Genomic DNA, 17,388 nt, shown 5'->3' on the forward strand with positions numbered 1-17,388 from the left:
GGATAAATTACTCCCCTAAAACATGTAATGTCTGTCAATATGTTTGCTGAAAAGCATCTCTGAAAACATGTGATGTCTGTCATGTTTGCTGAAAAGCATCTCTGAAAAGTATCTACCTTGGACTTTTCCTGGGGCTTTAGTCACTGAGGTACCAAAAGGTTGGCAGGGTGCTGTGGCTCATGCCTGTAATCCCAGCACTTTGGAAGGTTGAGGCGGGCAGATCACCTGAGGTCAGGAGTTTGAGACCAGCCTGGCCAACATGGTAAAACCCTGTGTCTACTAAAAAAAAAAATGCAGAAATTACCTGTGTGTGGTGGCACACACCTGTAGTCTAGCTACTCAGGAGGCTGAGGCATGAGAATCACTTGAACCTGGGAGGCAGAAGTTGCAGGGAGCCAAGATCGTGCCACTGCATTCCAGCCTGGGTGACAGAGCAAGACTGTCTCAAAAAAAAAAAAAATTCACAGAACCTCAGAAATGGTCAACTGGTACAATATTTCAGTCACTAGCTGAATCTTCTTTGTAGCAGTCCTGCTAAGAATGGCCTCCTTTAAAAAAGTCCTCACCTCTGGAGAATGGGTTTGTACTTGTGGAAGCCCACCCATTAATTTATTCGCCAATATTATTGAGCAGCTACTATATGTCAGGCATGGTGCCAGACGTTAGAGATCAGCAGTGGACAAGAAATTCTGTTCCTGCTTTCATGTCCTCACAGTAGGACATTCAGATCTACCCTCCTCCCCTTCAAAAAATTACAACATGGCAAATTGCTTCTTTTTAAGTGGTAGAGAAAAGTGCCTCAGGGGCTCGACCAAAGTTTGAGGAGCCAGAAAGGCCTCCCAGAGGAAATGAGGCCTCTCTGAGATATAATAGAGAAGAAGCACTCAACAGGTGATGAGAAAAGGGAAAAGTAGGACAAGGCAAAGGCAAACCATGCTAAAAAGGCAGAAGGTGAAAAGATAAAATAGACATTAAATAGACAAAACTGGCCAAGTTCAAAAAGGGGTGGAAAGGACACTAATAAATACTGTTATGAATAGGGTTACATAACTACAGATTCAATAGCAATTAAAATTTAAAACTTCCCAGTGCTTTGGGTGGCCAAGGCAGGAGGATTGCTTGAGGCCAGGAGTTCCAGACCAGCCTGAGCAACATAGCAAAACCAACTCTCCAAAAAAAAAAATGTTTTTAATTAATCAGGCATGATGGCATGAGTCTGCAATCCTAGCTATCCAGGAGGCTGAGGTGGGAGGACTACTTGAGCCTAAGAGTTCAAGGCTGCAGTCAGCCATGATAACACCACTGCACTCTAGCCTGGGCAACATAAGAAGGCCCGATTTCAACAAATAAATAAAAACTACAATAAGAATGTTATTAATAATTTTATAGCATTAAATTTGAAATTTTAAAGAAAATGCAGAAGTTCCTAGGGAAATATAACATATTAAAACTGCCCCAAGAAGAAACAGAAAGCCTGAGTAGCCCTATAATTAATAAAGAAATGAAAGAAAATATCCAGTCCAGACAGTTTAACTAATGGATTCTATCAAACTTTCCAAAGAACAAACAAAAACCAGATCATTCCACTCTTATACAAACTGTTACATAAAAGATAAAAAGCATCAAGAGTTAAGAGGTAAACAAAGGAGAATATGGCACATGTGAAGAACTGGAAGAAGTACGACAAACTTTAATGTTTGTTGATAAGGAAGCAGATTAAATGAAACTACATTCATTATTATAGTGGAAGATCATATAGAACTATATAGTAATTTTTAAAAGCTAAAAAAAAATGAAAATCCAAGTTACAGGAGCTATATATAATACTGTATAGAAACACACAAAATAATACTCTATTGTTTATAGTCATATATATATATGTAATAAAAATGTAAAAACTACAGATGTTAAGGCTAAATCAACCACAGAAGAGTGATTACCTCCAGGGAGAGAGGAAAGGTAGAGGGCCTGGGATGAAGCACACAAAATTTGAAGCAAATATAGCTAAATGTTGATGTATAGTGGGTACAGAGATGAATGCTATACAAAGATACAGAAATTCGTCTGTATATGTAGGGTGAGGGCCCTGGATGGGCACAGGCCAACTGTTGACAGTGATTGATTACATAGCTGGGATGGTGTTTGGGCAGCATAAATGTGGACATTATCTTTCGTATTATGTATTTTTTAGTCTTTTACTATGAAAATATGTTGTGCATATATTTCATATAATGAATATAATGCAGAGTATGAAAACATATATTAGCTGGTGGGGAAGGAGGCAGAAAGGCATGAGATGAGCCTGGATAGGTGGGCAAGGCTGGACAGGGCAACAAAATCAGGGCTTTGGCCATAGGGTGATGGGGCTCCACTGAAGCAAGGAGTGACATGATGAGATTTGCCTAGATCTCTCTGGCAAGGGAGGAGAAAAGAGAGTGAGGGGTCCAGAGTGAAAACAGATAAGCTGGAGGATACCACAGGCATCCAGACCCTCTGTGGCCTGTCTCAGGGACACTTTTAAGATTCTGAAGGCAGGGGAGTCATAGGCGTTCATTCAAGCTCCCCTCAACCATTCACCACCTTTTACCAGCTTTTTTTTTTTTCAGTACAGCATTATTTAATTGAAATATCAAGTGAGCCACATATGTAATTTAAGTTTTCTATTAGTCATTTTGTTTTGAGACATAGTCTTGTGTTGCCCAGGCTGGAATGTAGTGGTGTGATCATGGCTCACTGCAGCCTTGAACTCCCCAGATCAAGTGATACTCCTGCCTCAGCCTCCTGAGACTACCGGCACACACAGCACATCTGGCTTTTTTTTTTTTTTTTTTTTTTTTTGTAGAGTCAGGGTCTCCCTATGTTGCCCAGGATGGTCTTGAACTCTTGGGCTCAAGTAATCCTGCTGCCTCAGCTTCCCAAACTGCTGGGATTATAGGTGTGAGCCACCACACCCAGCCTATTAGTCACATTTTAAAAGTAAAAAGGAATAGATAAGTTTAGTTTTAACAGTATAGTTTTTTTTTAACCCAGTATATCCAGAAATTATTAGTTTAACTCATAATCAATAGGAAAAAAAAGCGTTAGAGATATTTTATTTTTTTCATAGTAAGTCTTCGAAATCCAATGTGGATGTTACACTTACAACACATCTTCATTGGCACCAGCCACGTTTTAAGTGTTCAGTTGCCACATATGGCATGTGGCCATCATATTGAACAGCACAATTATAGGAAAATAATTCTTTCAAGTCTCCAAGAACCTCTGACTGTGAAAATCCACTGCTCCATTTCTTAGCAGTTAGTGACAACCAAAATGTATAAATTGAGAACCCCTGCTAAAAATGAGGCACGCTCCAAAAGGATCTTAGTGTCCATCCGAATTCAGAAACATTCAAAAGGACAAAATATTTTTATAAAGGCTTTAGAGAGGTAGTACTGTATCTGTAAATACTAAACCATCTTTAGGTCACAAATGTGTAAAGATCTACTTGAACAAAGCAACAAATGAAACTCTTCCCCCAAATAGGGACTATCCCAAACACATATATGTGCATGGCTCCCAAATAATATTCAAACCAATTCCAGAATTAACTAGAGAAGAGATTGAAATGATTTAATTCTGGAAATTCTATTATATTTGTAGTTCCTCTTGTGCATTTTTCACATTTGTTCTGGTTATTCACTCATTTATATAAAAAGATGTTCTCTTTTTTTCTTATTGATTGATCAATAAAAATTTTTCATATATTCAGGATATAGCATGTAGCAATGTGTCTGGCACATAGCTGGTACTATAATAACCCTATTGAAAAGGTACATACAAGGGCCAGGAGTGGTGGCTTGCGCCTATAATCCCAGCACTTTGGGAGGCCGAGGCAGGCAGATCACGAGGTCAGGAGATCGAGACATCCTGCCCAACATGGTGAAATTCCATCTCTACCAAAAATACAAAAATTAGCTGGGTATGGTGGCACATGCCTGTAATCCCAGCTACTTGGGAGACTGAGGCAGGAGAATCACTTTAACCAGGGAGTCGGAGGTTACAGTGAGCCGAGATTGCGCCACTGCATTCCAACCTGGTGACAGAGCAAGACTCTGTCTCAAATAAAATAAAATAAAATGTCCATATGAAACATCCCACCAACTAATGATAAACAAAATGTGATATATCCATACATTAGAATATTATTCAGCCATAAAAGAGAATGAAGTACTGACACATGCCACACCTTGGAAGAATCTTGAAAACATGCAAAGTGAAAGAAGCCAGACACAAGGGGTACATATTATATGATTCCATTTGTGAGAAATGTCCTGAATAGACAAATCCATAGAATCAGAAAGTAGATTAGCTCCAGAAGCTGGGGGAAGAGAGTGAATGGGGAGTGACAGCCTAATGGGTACGCAGATTCCTTTTGGGATGATGACAAGGTTATGGAATTCGACAGCGGTGGTGGGTGCTTGACCTTGTGAATGTACTTAATGCCATTGAAGTATTAGACATTTTTAAATGGTTAAAATGGTAAATATGGTAATGGTTTAATTGGTTACCATGGTAATATTTTATGTGTATTTTACCACAATTTTTGAAAAGTGAGGGGGAAATAAAAATATTTTCAGTCAAAATAAAAGACATATATTTAATGGAGAAAATCCTGATGGACTAATGATGTGAAACAAAATCCTATTAACTACTCCAGAAGAGAAACTTCTGTAACTAAGCCGAGAAAGCAAGCATTTTAATGCAGCTTGGGATTTGATGGAAGCAGCTTAGTGGCGGAGTTTTATCAGTACTTGTGAGAAATCAGTCCTACAAATCTGTTTCTGAGACATATATTTACATGAGTCACTCAACGACGATAAGAATTCCCACACCTTCTGGCTTTCTCCACGTCCTCCACTCCCACTTCCCCCTCCCACCCCGCACTGTCTGTGCTCAGATATTCAGCAGCGACAGCTGGTCCGTCTTCTGCTCCCACTCAAGAGCCATTTTGCTGTGTTGCCCTTTTGTATTTTAACTTCCTGCAAAGCTTGTATCTTTAGAACGACTTTTCACTCGTGCAGTCTCCCAGAAGGAGAACTGCAGTGGTCACTGTCAGTCAGAACTTCCTGAGTGCTGCCATTCAGGGGCGGGTTGGCCCAGTAGTTAAGAACACAGAAGCTGGATCCGGCTCTGCTACTCATCAGCTGTGTAGCGCTGGTCAAGTGACTTAACATCTCTGATCCCTAGTTCCTCCATCTGTAAAATGAGGGTAATTAACAAGACCCCCTCCTCACTGGGCTGTTGTGAGGAGTAATAAGTTACTATACGTAAAGCTTTTAGTGACTGGAGCACAGAAGGGACCCCAAAAGAGAGCTCTCTTTCCGGGGACGAGCTCTGGAAGGCCAGGGACTATCTGGTTTAGACTCGCTGCTGTCACTGCACTCCTTGCAGCTAATAGGAGCTTAATAAATAATAAGAATGAATTCATGGTGTGGTCCTTGGTAAGTCTGGGGTCAGCAATACACAGGGTAGCCTTCTATACACAACGAAAGAACATGAATACAACATACGCACTTCAGAGAGAGACAGAGAAAAATATCCATAGTGGCAGCCATAGGGAGTGACTGCTAACATTATTATGTTACATGGGGTCTTCTAAGCACCCGGCAGGGACCCCCCAGCAAGCCTGACGTGGGGTTTTGGATCTGTATTCACCCCAGTAGTCTCCTCTTCCCTAGGCCTCTCTCAGGCCGACTGCATCCTAAATAAGCACTTTCAAAACAAAAAGGCCCTCAAATGCCAGCCACCTTCTTGGTCTGGTCTGGAGCTGTCCAAATGAATAGCATTGAAGAGCATTCCAGCCATGAGGGATTTACTGAAAGATGGACAGTCAGGCCCCAACATGGCCCCTTCCCTTGGGCTTTTAAGAGCATTTTGGGTTATATATGATTTTCACCTTACTAACCCCGCCTGGTGTGGTTCCCTTGTCCCTCATCCAGGACAGAGTATCTGCCTCACAGCACATTCATACCCCAGACACTCCTGAGAGACACTATCTCATCATAACAAATGCACCAAGACTCCCGTCTATTTCCATATTTCAAGTCCATGGATGGGCCCTGGGTTGCTCATTCATATTTCCGTGTGTTGATCAGCCACCATAAACATTTCTAGAACAAATTCAAGCCTCTAGAGAGAGATCAGTAACCCAAGGAGGTCAGAGCATGGGCTCTGCAGTCTCCAAGACCTGGGTTCAAGCCCAAGTCCATCAAATGACCTTGGATGACTTAATACAACTTTCTCAGTCTTCAGCTTCCAACTTGAAAATGGGTATGATAAGACTTAGACCAGCCAGGCGTGGTGGCTCACACCTGTAATCCCAGCACTTTGGAAGGCCGAGGTGGGCGGATCACGAGGTCAAGAGATCAAGATCATCCTGGCCAACATGGTGAAACTTCGTCTCTGCTAAAAATGCAAAAATTAGCCAGGCGTGGTAGCACGTGCCTGTCCAAGTCTAAGACTTACACCTCCTAGGGTTGCTTTGAAAAGTAAATAAAGAATTCCTATAAAGCACTCTGCTGACCACCTGGCTCACACCCAGTACATAATAAATGTTAGTGTTAAGCATTTGCTGAGTGTCTACCATTTGCCAGGCATTGTTTTAGGCATAGGGATACAGCAGAGGACAAAATATAGTTGCTATTATCTCAGAGCTTACATTAGAAGGTGATAAATTCTATGGAGAACAAAGCAGGGTAGGAGATCGGGGGTGGTGGGAGTAGCTGCTGTTTATGGAGTACCCTGGGCAGGCTTCTCCCTGCAAGAGTGGGGAGCCTGTCTTAGATAGACAGCACAGCACGTGCAGAGTTCCTAGGGCATGGCTGAAGGGCAGCAAGACCAATATGGCTGGAGTAGGGTAAGGAGTAGGCAAGAGCCGAGAGTCACAGAAGGAGCTGAAACCAGATGGCAAGGGTCTCACAGATTACTGCAAAGCTCTCTGGCTTTTAGTTCAGAGGAGAGAGAAGGCCACTGGAGGATTCTCAGCAGAAGAGAAACCTGACCTAAGTTTAAAAGGATTGCTTTCAATGTTGTATGGAGACAGCAGCTCTAGGTGGTGAGACAGGGGCAGGGAGGAGGTGAGGAAGTTCCCACGGCGGCCCAGGTGAGGAATGGCAGGGACTTGGACCAAGATAGTGGCAGTGGGGGTGGTGAGGAGTAGTGGAATGAGGAACATATTTTTGAAAGCAGAAATAACACAATCTGCTGTGGGTTAGGTACAGAAGGTGAAATAAGAGGAGTAAAGGATGCTCTAAAGAAGTTTAGCCTGAACAGTGGGAAGATAGTGAAGGCCTATGGGAAGAACAGATTTGGTGACAAAAATCAAGAGCAGACATGTAACACTGAAGTAGTATGGACCTCCAAATGGAAATGTGGAATTAGCTGCTAAATATGAAGCGACTGTATTCAGAAATCATCAGCTTACAGACAGGAGAAGAGCCCCACGAAGGCAGGAGGAAAACCAAGAGAAGGGCAACGCAGAGGCCAAGTGAAGACAGTGCTTCGAGGAGGGAGGATGAAGAGGTGCCCACCAAATTTGGCAAAGCAGAGGTCCCTGGTGACTTGACAAGAAAACATGAGTGAAATGGGGAAAGAGAGCTTAGAGATACTTGTCCAAAGATTACCTAAGAAGCATTATTTGTATAAAATAGAAATTGACAGAGAGCTTAGGTATTGGTCAGTCCACTGAAGTCATTAAAATATGAGCTCCAACCAGACTAGGCAACATAGCAAAAGCCTGTCTCTACAAAAAATACAAAAATTAGACAGTTGTGGTGGCGCACACCTGTAGTCCCAGCTACTTGGGAGGCTGAGTAGGAGGACTGCTTGTGCCCAAGAGGTGGAGGTTGCAGTGAGCGATGATCGAACCACTGCAGCACTCCAGATTGGGTGACAGAGCGAGACTCAAGCGTATAGATAGATAGCAGATAGATAGATAGATAAGCTCCCTGAGGGCAGGCACTTCATTATCATTTTAACATTTTGTCCCCACCCTCTAGATATATGGTAGATGCTCAGTAAATATTTGTAAGACTTTTTTGAACTTTCCTGACATCTGCAGCCAAATGATACAGGCCAATGGGAAATTTCCATCCCTGACAGTATGATGTGGAAGACAATGAGGAATATCATATACTAGTTGTCTAAATATCAAGTTTTTCATGCTCTTCCCCTAACTAAAGAAACTAAAATTAATACTACTTGGATTTCTTCAGCATACACACACAAAAAAAGCATTTCCCAGTTACTACCTCATTGGCATTCTGATCTGCATCATCAGCGGATAGATGGCAGCATCAAATTTCAAACATCCAAGCTCACTGTCAGCTGGTCTAATTAGCAAAAATTACAGAACATTTTTGAAGGGATGTTTTGTAACAGAGATCTTTTGGAAATCTAATTTAAGAAAATCAGTTTTCCATATTCAAAGTGCTGACCCACAAATGACGTTTCTGAAGTGTCCAGGAGTTGCTTTTAAAAGCAAAGGGATCGTTCTCCCTCTTTCCTCCCCCTGCCCCCAACATCCATCTGAATCATCGCACATTTTCAATGGGAAAGGCTTCATTACATCCTAAGGAAATCCACATCCTGCATCTCCAGGTCACAGCCTGGCAGAGATCAGTCTCACGTCCCTCCGGAAAGGATAATTAGTTTTCTACCCTTTAATCAAGGAGTAGCTGATTGTTATTTTTCTAAAGTTTTGCCTGGGGAGAGCCTGTTCTTTCCCGAGAATGTATTTTTCTAACCAGGACTCCATGTTCATGCTCTCCCTTCCCACGCACTGACACTGAGGGCCCCTCCTCCTTGTTTGAAATTAGACCAAAGCTCTCCACTGATGAGATGGATGTGGGATCAGGTCAAAGGCTCCCTAACTCATCAGCACCACTGCCCATTATTGTATGGACTGGGGGTATCCTCAATCTAACAGAATGTTGTTGTCAAGGGTTCACTAAAAAGAACCAGTTCTGATGAGCGTGGCAGCTCATGTCTGTAATCCCATCACTTTGGGAGGCTGAGGCAGGCAGATCACTTGAGGTCAGGAGTTCAAGACCAGCCTGGCCAACGTGGTGAAACCCTGACTCTACTAAAAATGCAAAAATTAGCCGGGCGTGGAGGTGCTCGCCTGTAGTCCCAGTACTCAGGAGGCTGAGGCAGGAGAATCGCTTGAACCTGGGAGGTAGAGGTTTCAGTGAGCCAAGATTTTGCCACTGCACTCCAGCCTAGGGGACAGAGTGACACTCAGAGCGAGACTGTCAAAAAATAAAAAATAAAAAAAAAGAACCAGTGCTTATGGAGGGCTCACCATGTCATAGCCAGACACTGTTCTGAGTGCTAAATAAATATTAACTCATTTTGTCTTCAAAACAGCTTTATGAGTAGGTACTTTTGTTACTCCCACTTTACAGATGAAAAAACTGAGGCTCAGACAGGTTAAGTGACTTGCCCAAAATCACACAGCTAGTAGGCATCAGAGCGGGATTCAAACCCAGGCAGTCTGGCTCTAGAGTAGACAAACAGAGAAACAGATGTTAAAACCACTGCAGAAACAGTGACAACAGAGGAAAGGAGATAGAAACTCAAATGCTTACTATGTACCAGGCCCAGAGCAAATACTGAGTTGCTTCTCTTTAAATGAAGTATAACAGGACTTTAAAAAAATAATAAAAATAATAAAGATCAGAGATTAGTCTCATTCATTGGTTTTTCTACATCTGCAAATAAAAAAAATCCATGGAGAGTAATTAGTATATTTTTCTGTGTGCATATTATACTTTTGATAAAAGTAGAATTTTAATTTAAAAATTTAATGGCTGAGTTTTCTTAATATTTTAAAGGATTTTAGATCAAATAAACAACCTTTAGTAGTTGTGTTTTGTGTTGTGTGTTGTTTGTGATGGAGTCTTTCTCTCATTGCCCAGGCTGGAGTGCAGTGGCCTGATCTCAACTCACTGCAACCTCTGCCTCCCAGGTTCAAGCAATTCTCTGCCTCGACCTCGTGAGTAGCTGCAATTACAGGCACTTGCCGCCACGCCCAGATAATTTTTGAATTTTAGTAGAGACAGGGTTTCACTATCTTGGCCAGGCTGGTCTTGAACTTCTGATCTTGTGATCCACCTGCCTTGGCCTCCCAAAGTGCTGGGATTACAGGCATGAGCCACCGCGCCTGGCCGGGTGTTTTTTTAAAAATCACTATGAACTAGCTTCCCAATTTTTTTCTAAAGAAATAAAAGTTAGGAAGCTGCCTTGGCATTGTTCTATCAAACTATATCCAAATCAGAAACAAAAAGGAAGGAGATAAATTCATGTATGTGTGTGGTTTTTTTGTTTTTTGTTTTTTGTTTTTTGAGATGGAGTCTTGCTCTGTTGCCCAGGCTGGAGTGCAGTGGCACAATATCGACTAACTGCAACCTCCACCTCCTGGGTTCAAGCAATTCTTCTGTCTCAGGCTCCCGAGTAGCTGGGATTACAGGCACTCACCACCACACCTGGCTAATTTTTGTATTTTTTAGTAGAGGTGGGGTTTCGCCATGTTGGCCAGGCTGGTCTTGAACTCCTAACCTCATGTGATCTGGCCACCTTGGCCTCCCAAAGTGCTGGGGTTACAGGTGTGAGCCACTGCGCCCGACCAATTCTTGTTTTTCAAATCCTAGAAAGCTCTTTACTCAAAAATTACCTCTCTAGATACCATACTTTCCTAGTTTCTATCAAACAGGTATTCCATGTCTTTTTGCCCAGAGAGGAGCAGAAGAAAGTCTTTATATTTTATTCAATAGTACATTGATCAGAAACTAAAAAATCTATATGTAGGTGGCCTAACCCCTCCAAAATGAACACTGCAATCCTAAAGTGGGTCCTCAGATATGGGCATTTATAATAAATGTTCTGTTGATTCTAACAGTTTAAAATGCCAAAAATTCTTAAATTAGCCAGCATTGCTTAAAGCAGTGTATTGACTCCAATACAGGACCCACCACAGTCTCCAAGGTAATTAGATGCTCCATAAATGCTGTTTTTGGCAGTGACTGGGCCACACATAAAAACATGTTTATTCCCAAACTGCCAGTGAAATATGGCAGTGGGCGTGGAACTGCGTCAGGCTTGTTAGAGCTTATGTGATAGAAAGGAAGGCAGTGTCAAGGCCACCGTTCAGGCTGAGATTATTTCAGCACTGCATCAAACAGCGAGCCACCCCTAAATCCTGGCAGGCCTCAATGATGGCTAAAAAAAAAAAAGAAAAAAAAAAAGGGAGTGGCGGATATGAGGTAATTCTGAGTAAGAGAAGGTAATATTAGTACTATTTTCATAATACTACTACTATTTGTGCTGTGCTTTTTATGAGGATTAACTCATTTAATCCTCATGGGGGCCCTGTGGAGTAAGAGGTGTAACAGATGAGGAAGCCGTGGCACTGAGAGCTTAGACCTACCAATGCCTCATACCTCCTAAAGGGTAGGGCCAGACAGCCTGATTTCAGGATCCTGCCCCTGAGCTCTGCCAAGTTGCATCAAGATTTTTCTGGCCACCTAATCCACAAGAGCCGCAAACTGGGGCGAGAAAAATGACCGTTGATTCTCAGCTATGTGCCACTTACCAAATATTTCTATCATACATGGTCCATCTAAAGCACAGGGCAGAGCAAGCCCCATTCTCTTGAGCCCCTCGCTAACTCCCAGCTCACCAGCTGGGCTCCAATGGGAACAGGGCCAGCGCTTGCATCAGCGTTGCCATAGCTGCTGCCATGGCAACCACCCTTCATGGCCCAGGCAAAGATGTTCTTCCTACTCAAGCGGGAGCCATGATTCTGGCATGCAGCCCTTGGAGAGACGTGTCCTTTTACCTGCCCCCAACTTGCTCAAGGTCTTTATAACATTGGGAACCAACGGGGGTTCCCCAGTTCCCTGGACACATCTGGACTAAGCCGACACGTATAGAGGCTGATGGGGAGACGGGGCTCATGGAGAGATGGTGCAGAGAGGTGCAGATCTGCAGAGTGAACAGCTAACATCTCGAGGGGCCCTGGCACCTAGCAGGGCTGGAACTGAGTTCCAGCTAACTATCTGGTGCCCTAAGCAAATGGATTCGACCTCTAGGAACCCATGTCTTAGACTACAACAAATAGGAATAATATTAGGTTTTATACCTCACAGAGCTGTTGTGAGGTTGAAGTAAACCCAAACACGTAAAGTACATAGAGAGTAGAAACCAGCTGTGACTATTACTAAGGCAATGGTGCCAGGACCTTCAAAAGAGCAGGAGGTCCTCAGCCTCCTACCACTGCCTTTCCCACTCAGCAGCCTAACAGCAGAGACAGAAAGCAATCCTGTCAACAGAGCAGACAGGCCAACAGATCAGAGTTCACATACACCCTGCTGAGCACAGAGAGACATGCCAGCGTTCAGTGGGGACCTCAGGTGCAGTTACCCCTGCCCCCTACTAGGCTACATGGCTTCTCTGAAAAGATAAATTTATCAAAATAAGCCTACTACCTTTATTTGACAAAGATAACACTGGACAAAACACCTTTTAACACACGAAAACCATGAATGAAACTTTAGAAGTCTTTAAAGTCAAATGGATGGCACTCAAAACAATTTCTAGAAGATTCTGGAATTATCATTCCTATACTGTCAGGAGCGGTGATTTCTCAAGGTTAGCATTGATCCTGGGAACTTGCACTTGCCATGTTACACATTCCTACACTGTCTAAAATTTTATGAGAGATCCAAGATGGCTGATGATTAGCAGCTCGGGCACGTACCTCCCAGTGAAAGCGCAAAGAACGAGAGGACGCCACACTTTCAGACGAATATTAGTTGCTCACGGACCACGAGATTCCCAGTGGAGGAGCTCCACGGGTCGCCAGGGCGACTCTTGTGGCCGGCGTGGCGGTTTTGCTGGTGCCTTAGCACGCCAGTTCTTGGTGCAGAGTCCGGATATTCCCGGGCAGAAAAGCACCATCAATTTTAACACCGCTGTTTTGGCCGGCTCAGTGGATTGCTCAGACTTCGGCGCAGGGAATCAACAAGCTGGACGTCAGAGACCCAGTTAGAAAGTCGGTAATTATAAAGACGACAGACGGACAAATATATAATGAAGGGAAGAAACCAGCGTAAAAAGGTAGAGAATACTCAAAATCAGAATGCCTCTCCCTCTACAGGGGATTGCAATTCCTCATCAGTAACGGAACAAGGCTTAATAGATTACACGGGTGTTCCAATAACAGAAGCAGGTTTCCAAATGTGGGTGATAAGAAACTTCTGTGAATTAAAAGAACTTATTCTAACCCAATGCAAAGAAACTAAGAACCTTGAAAAAAGGTTTGACGAAATGTTAATGAGAATGGACAATTTAGAGAAGAATATAAGTGAATTGATGGAGCTGAAAAACACAACACGAGAACTTCGCGAAGCATGCACAAGTTTAAACAGTCGAATTGATCAAGCAGAAGGAAGGATATCAGAAGTCGAGGACCAGCTCAGTGAAATGAAACGAGAAGACAAGAATGCAGAAAAAAGGATGAAAAGGAATGAGCAAAGTCTCCAGGAAATATGGGACTATGTGAAAAGACCTAATTTACGTTTGATAGGTGTACCTGAATGTGATGAAGAGAATGAATCCAAGTTGGAAAATACTCTTCAGGATATCATTCAGGAAAATTTCCCCAACCTGGCAAGGCAGGGTAATATTCAACTCCAGGTAATACAGAGAACACCACAAAGATATTCTTCAAGAAGACCAACCCCAAGGCACATAATTGCCAGATTTATTAGGGTTGAAATGAAGGAGAAAATACTAAGGGCAGCTAGAGAGGAAGTTCAGGTTACCCATAAAGGGAAACCTATCAGACTTACAGCAGATCTCTCAGCAGAAACCCTACAAGCCAGAAAAGAGTGGGGACCAATATTTAACATCCTTAAAGAAAAGAACTTTCAACCCAGAATTTCCTATCCAGCCAAACTAAGCTTTATGTGCGAAGGAAAAATTAAATCTTTTGCAAACAAACAAGTACTTAGAGAGTTCACCACCACCAGGCCTGCTTTACAAGAGCTTCTGAAAGAAGCACTATACATATAAAGGAACAACCAATATCAGCCTTTCCAAAAATATATCAAAAAGCAAAGAACTTTAACACAATAAAAAATTCACATCAACTAATGGGCAAAACAGCCAGCTAGCATCAAATGCTGGTATTAAACTTATATATATTTTAATTGGATAAAAAGCCAAAACCCATCGGTATGCTGCATCCGGGCCCATCTTACATGAAACAATACACAAAGACTCAGAGAGAAGGAAGAAGATTTACCAATTGAACAGAGAGTAAAAATAAACTAATAAACAAAAAGCAGGAGATGCAATTCTCACCTCTGATAAAGTAGACTTTAAAGCAACAAAGATCAAAAGAGGCGAGGAATGACATTACATAATGGCAAAAGGATCAATGCAACAAGAAGAGCTAACGATTCTATAGATCAACGAGATAGAAAATTAACAAGGATATTCAGAACTTGAACTCAGACCCGGAACAAGTAAACTTAATAAACATTTATAGAACTCTCCACTTCAAATACACAAAACATACATTACCACCTCACACCTATTCCAAAGGTGACTATATAATTGGAAGTAAATCACTCCTCAGTAATCGCATAGCATTTCATAGGTTTAAATTAAATATTGGTTGCCTGTTTGTTTGTTATCTTCTTCCCTTATTCCTTCCTGACTACATCATTAAGTATAATTATCAGTATAAAAGAGCTTTTCAATACCCATTACTAAATTGCATTCTAGCCTGGGCAAGAAAGCAATACTCCCATTCTCTCTCCCTCTTTCTTTTCCTTCTCCCTCCTCCCCATTCTCTCTCTCTCTCTTTCTCTTCCTTTTTTCTCCTTCCTATTCTCTCTCTCTCTTTCTCTAAAAAAAAAAAAAAAAAAAAAAAAAAAAAAATTTTATGATGTGTACATTTTTGTAATAAGAAAATATTAGTTGATTTGAAAAACAATTTGCCATAACATAGACAGTTCACAAATTAAGAAAACCAAACAACCAATAAACAAACAGAAAGTGCTCACCCTCCCTAGTAACTAGCCAAATGGATATATAAACAAGTCAGCATATTTCAAATTAGCAACTTCTATATGGGCATACCAACTGCGAGAAAGAACGTGGAGAAACAGGCACTTTGCTTCACAACTATGAATGTATACATTGACATGAAATTTCCACAGGGTAATTTGACACCATTTTCCAAGAGCATTAAGATGATCCAAAAGTTCATTCTCACGATAACTAAGTGGACAAAATAAACACAAACATGGGCCTAGCAATAAGGATACAGCTCCTAATGTTGCTATAGAGGGAGGGGCTAGACACAGCTCACACAGCCAACAATAGGAACCAGCCATTAAGAAAGCCCCTTGAGGCTGGGTACAGCAGCTCACACCTATAATCTCAGCACTTTGGGAGACCAAGGCTGGAGGATCACCTCTGGCCAGGAGTTCGAGACCAGACTGGACAAGAAAGTGAGACCTCATCTCTACAAAAAATAAAAAAATTAGCCAGCTGTAGTGGCATTCACCTGTAGTCTCAGCTACTTGGGAGGCTGAGGTGGGAGGATGGCTTGAGTCCAGAGCCCAGGCTGCAGTGAACTATGATTGCACCATTGTACCTTAGGCTGGACAACACAGTGAGACCCCACCTCTAAAAGAAAGAAAGCAAGCAAGCTCCTCAAAAATTTCTACATATCCAGTAAGGTAGTAGCAAAAAGACTTACATATTCCACATTGTGAAAATATGGAATTATCTGGATACGGCACCTTTAATTGCATGCTTTCATTCCACACTCATCCCATTTTGCAGCTGAGTAAACTGAGACCCAGATCTATTCAACCATTTTCCCTGAAGTGGTTGGGACAGGTTCACAGTGTTATTTGCTGTTGTATCTGTAGTGGGGCCAAGCTGGTTCCTGGTGCCATAGAAGGCCCAAGCCAGAAGCAGAGGAATCTCTTCAAAATCCTTTTCCCCCAAGATGCCATGCCTTCCCAAGGGCTCTCAGTCCTGTCCCAGCTGCCAGGGGCAGCCAGAGACAAGGCACAGACCCAGGAATAAAGCTGGGTCTGGGAGCAAGGCCCTCACTAAGAATAAAGTAGGCCCCCTCCAAAGAAGGTCAGTTCCACATCAGGACTGCACGTGGTGCTTATCCTAGGTCACCTCTCACCTCATGGCAACCCTGGGGCTCAGACAGGTCAGCTTCCCTGCCTTAAATCACCCAGTCAACAAGAATGTGAACCCCATTTGTATACCTAGCCCTTTCTGGGTGATTCCGTTTCCTCATCTATAAAATGGGGAGAATAATTGCACCTGCCTCTGAGGGTTTGGTTGTTACAAGAGTTAAAGGACTCAATTGTTAGAAGGGGCTTAGAAAATTTCCTGACCTATAGGAAGAGTTCTGTGCAGCTCTTATTTCTGCAGTGAGACTCAGAGGGTGATGGTCTAGAGCCAGCTGCCCGGGTTCTGATCACACATCCACCACTCATTTGCTCTGTGACTCCAGGCAGATTGCCTAATCCTTTGTGCCACAGATTTCTCATTTGTGAATTGAGAATAGTGATGGTAACACACATGCACCTCAACTTACAATGGTAATTCGAAAATGCACTTAATACCCCTAACCTACCAAACTCCACAGCTCAGCTTACCCTACATATCCAATAAATAAGGTGGTAGCAAGGAGACTTGTGTATTCCACATTGTTAAAATATGGAATTATCCAGATTTGGCACCTTAATGCATGCCTTTAAAGCCTAGCCCACTTAAACACACTCAGAACACTCACATTAGCCTACAGTTGGGCAAAATTATCTAACGCAAAACCTGTTTTATAAAACAGTGTTGAATATTTTATGTAATCTAGTGAATACTGTACTGAAAGTGAAAAGCAGGAGAATGGTTGTACGGCACTCGAAATATAGTTTCTCCCAGATGCGTGTCACTCTCACACCATCAGAAAGGCTAAAAACCGCCAGGTGCCACATTGTGAGTTGGGGACCACCTGTAGGAGCTATGTAGGTTAGTGGGAATAATCACGTTATTTACCTGAGTTAACGTGCTTAGAAGAGCTAAGAACAGCGCCCACAATAAGTACAATGGGCCTGACGTGTAAAGTGCATGTTAGCTGCTATGAATATTATGCCACTCTCCTAAGGTACAATTAAAAAAAAAGAATATTATGCACTGCCTCCTATTAGTCCATTAGGTATGGAACCACTACCAACAGCAGCCATTATTCTGGCTGACAAGAATCTGATATATGTTCTGCTACAAGTGGGTACCATTATAGTTCAGATT

At 42.4% G+C, this 17,388-nt stretch overlaps 1 protein-coding gene across 3 annotated transcripts in view; it reads right to left on the reverse strand.

The window, feature by feature from the left end:
* The window catches only part of ARHGEF3 (Rho guanine nucleotide exchange factor 3), a 336,225-nt gene that overhangs the window by 225,824 nt on the left and 93,013 nt on the right, over positions 1-17,388 (reverse strand). The gene's annotated exons all lie outside the window — the stretch shown is intronic.

Source organism: Aotus nancymaae, unplaced genomic scaffold (genome assembly GCF_030222135.1).
Source record: "Aotus nancymaae isolate 86718 unplaced genomic scaffold, 86718_ANA_hifiasm-v0.15.2.pri h1tg000067l, whole genome shotgun sequence".
Taxonomy (NCBI): domain Eukaryota; kingdom Metazoa; phylum Chordata; class Mammalia; order Primates; family Aotidae; genus Aotus; species Aotus nancymaae.